Source organism: Bufo bufo, chromosome 1, assembly GCF_905171765.1.
Source record: "Bufo bufo chromosome 1, aBufBuf1.1, whole genome shotgun sequence".
In the NCBI taxonomy this organism is placed as follows: domain Eukaryota; kingdom Metazoa; phylum Chordata; class Amphibia; order Anura; family Bufonidae; genus Bufo; species Bufo bufo.
In genome coordinates, this window is record NC_053389.1 from 52,159,979 (window position 1) to 52,163,955 (window position 3,977).

Sequence of the window (3,977 nt, forward strand, 5' to 3'; positions counted from 1 at the left end):
GACACACACCCCGAGCTGCAGCAGACAGGACACACACCCCGAGCTGCAGCAGACAGGACACACACCCCGAGCTGCAGCAGACAGGACACACACACCCTGAGCTGCAGCAGACAGGACACACACCCCGAGCTGCAGCAGACAGGACACACACCCCGAGCAGCAGCAGACAGGACACACACCCCGAGCAGCAGCAGACCGGACACACACCCCGAGCAGCAGCAGACCGGACACACACCCCGAGCTGCAGCAGACAGGACACACACCCCGAGCTGCAGCAGACAGGACACACACCCCGAGCTGCAGCAGACAGGACACACACCCCGAGCTGCAGCAGACAGGACACACACCCCGAGCTGCAGCAGACAGGACACACACCCCGAGCTGCAGCAGACAGGACACACACCCCGAGCTGCAGCAGACAGGACACACACCCCGAGCTGCAGCAGACAGGACACACACCCCGAGCAGCAGCAGACCGGACACACACCCCGAGCAGCAGCAGACCGGACACACACCCCGAGCAGCAGCAGACCGGACACACACACCCCGAGCTGCAGCAGACAGGACACACACCCCGAGCTGCAGCAGACAGGACACACACCCCGAGCTGCAGCAGACAGGACACACGCACCCTGAGCTGCCAGCTTGATATAAGTCTAGCAGAGCAATGAATGGGGAGATCTCTGGATCCATGTGAGGTACAGGGCTGGTTCTAGCTTTGTTAGAAAGAGATTGTCATGTGATATATACCAGTAGTCGCAGGGCCGGTTTTACAACATGTTCGGCAGCTGGGAGGGATGGGATCGGAGCGGGGGCTGTGTCCGGCCCTGGCAAATTTATTAACATTTGTGCCCGGAACCAAGCGTAAACGATTGTGAAACACTACTCGCCAGACGCAAGGACTGACATAGATGCCCCTCTGCTTGCAACATGCTTCGTGGTGCTGTACTTAGCACACCTTTAGCCTCCCATTCACACAGAGCCTCAGGATTAGGGCTCATGCACACAACCGTAAATTGCAGATCCACAAAACACGGATACCGGCCATGTGTGTTACACATTTTGCGGAACGGAACGTCCAGCCCATAATAGAACGGTCCTATCCAAGCCCCTAAAATGGAAAAGAATAGGACATGTTCTATATTTTTTTTTTGCAGGTGCAACGGAAATACGGATGCGGACAGCACACAGGTGTGCTGTCTGGGTCCGCATCCGACTTGCAAAAAATGCGGATCGTTCGGATGGGGACAAAAACAACGTTCATGTGCATGAGGCCTTAGTCGGAGTGAAAGTGACAATTAAAGGGCTACTCCCATCATATAAAGTGATGAAGTATCATTACAGTTTTCATCACTTTATGATTGGTGGAGGTCTGACCTGCCATCACTTTATAAGATGGGAATACCCCTTTAAACTCCTGAATCCAGAATTCCATTAAAATCAGGGGTCAGTGACTAGGGAGCGGCGGGTGCAGAGCTGTGCAGCAGATTTCTAGCACGCAGGAGGGGCGTTACTTGGTGATATTCTCTTCCTGCTACAATACAGATGGGTGGGGAGACTTCATAACCCCCCGGGGCTCAGCGATCCACAGAAGAGAATCCTGCACACAAAGGACTCGGTAAACAAATCATTTTTATTACGTCCTGGCATGGAGGGCGCAGCCACAGCTTTACATTCATCTACCCCTCCTCACAGGACAATTCAAGGAGGTGCCCTAATGCCTCGGGGCAGTGCTCCCCTCCTGTGCCGACATTCAGATGCTGCTTCTCTAATATCAGGGAGCGGCCGACAGTGAAGTCCTCTGCTGCTGAAGGCATCTGTGTTGATCCCGTGTTCATATCTGCCCACATTGCTGAGTAAAATGAAGTTTTAATATATGCAAATGAACCTCTAGGAGCAACGGGGGCGTTGCCATTACACCTAGAGGCTCTGCTCTCTCAGTAACTGACGAGCCCTCTCCACTTTGATCGACAGGACCAGGCAGTGAAAACATCATAATGCCTGGTCTTATCAAAGTGCTGAGGACACGGCCGTTGCAAAGAGAGCAGAGCCTCTAGGTGTAACGGCAACGCCCCCATTGCCCCATTGCAATGCAGGCACATATGAACATGGGACCAGCACAGATGCCTTCAGCTGCCAAGCGCACATGTAACACGTCAGCCAGTGTCATAGGTGCAAATCTGCTGATAGATGCCCTTTAAAAAATCCTAGAGGAATTGAAACAAAGTCTATTAGAAATGTGCAGAACTTTTCGCTCCGCAGTGATGTCCCTTTAATAGTACAGCATGGACGACTCCCTGTCGCAGTCTCGGTATACGGCTATCTGCATATTGTAGAACATGTGAATACAGCGAGGAGTGTAATGATTACAGTACACCAGACCAGCTCCCGTCTCCAGTCGTGCCTTGTGTCATCCCAGGAGTCACCCCACCGGTGGTCATCACCTCCAATCTATTGCATAATCACATATCTAACCTCCATCCCCATCTAATATTATACAGTTGCAAGAAAAAGTATGTGAACCCTTTGGAATGATATGGATTTCTGCACAAATTGGTCATAAAATGTGATCTGATCTTCATCTAAGTCACAACAATAGACAATCGCAGTCTGCTTAAACTAATAACACACAAAGAATTAAATGTTACCATGTTTTTATTGAACACACCATGTAAACATTCACAGTGCAGGTGGAAAAAGTATGTGAACCCCTAGACACCTTGGAGTGAGGTGTCAGCCAACTGTAGTCCAATCAATGAGATGAGATTGGAGGTGTTGGTTACAGCTGCCCTGCCCTATAAAAAACACACACCAGTTCTGGGTTTGCTTTTCACAAGAAGCATTGCCTGATGTGAATGATGCCTCGCACAAAAGAGCTCTCAGAAGACCTACGATTAAGAATTGTTGACTTGCATAAATCTGGAAAGGGTTATAAAAGTATCTCCAAAAGCCTTGCTGTTCATCAGTCCACGGTAAGACAAATTGTCTATAAATGGAGAAAGTTCCGCACTGCTGCTACTCTCCCTAGGAGTGGCCGCCCTGTAAAGATGACTGCAAGAGCACAGCGCAGACTGCTCAATGAGGTGAAGAAGAATCCTAGAGTGTCAGCTAAAGACTTACAAAAGTCTCTGGCATATGCTAACATCCCTGTTAGCGAATCTACGATACGTAAAACACTAAACAAGAATGGATTTCATGGGAGGATACCACAGAGGAAGCCACTTCTGTCCAAAAAAAACATTGTTGCACGTTTACAGTTTGCACAAGAGCACCTGGATGTTTCACAGCAGTACTGGCAAAATATTCTGTGGACAGATGAAACCAAAGTTGAGTTGTTTGGAAGAAACACACAACACTATGTGTGGAGAAAAAGAGGTGCAGTACACCAACCTCAAAACCATCACCAACTGTGAAGTATGGTGGTGGGGGCATCATGGTTTGGGGCTGCTTTGCTGCGTCAGGGCCTGGACGGATTGCTATCATCGAAGGAAAAATTAATTCCCAAGTTTCTCAAGACATTTTGCAGGAGAACTTAAGGCCATCTGTCCACCAGCTGAAGCTCAACAGAAGATGGGTGTTGCAACAGGACAACGACCCAAAGCATAGAAGTAAATCAACAACAGAATGGCTTAGAAGAAAATACGCCTTCTGGAGTGGCCCAGTCAGAGTCCTGACCTCAACCCGATTGAGATGCTGTGGCATGACCTCAAGAAAGCGATTCACACCAGACATCCCAAGAATATTGCTTAACTAAAACCGTTCTGTAAAGAGGAATGGTCAAGAATTACTCCTGACCGCTGTGCACGTCTGATCTGCAACTACAGGAAACGTTTGGTTGAAGTTATTGCTGCCAAAGGAGGTTCAACCAGTTATTAAATCCAAGGGTTCACAAACTTTTTCCACCTGCACTGTGAATGTTTACATGGTGTGTTCAATAAAAACATGGTAACATTTAATTCTTTGTGTGTTATTAGTTT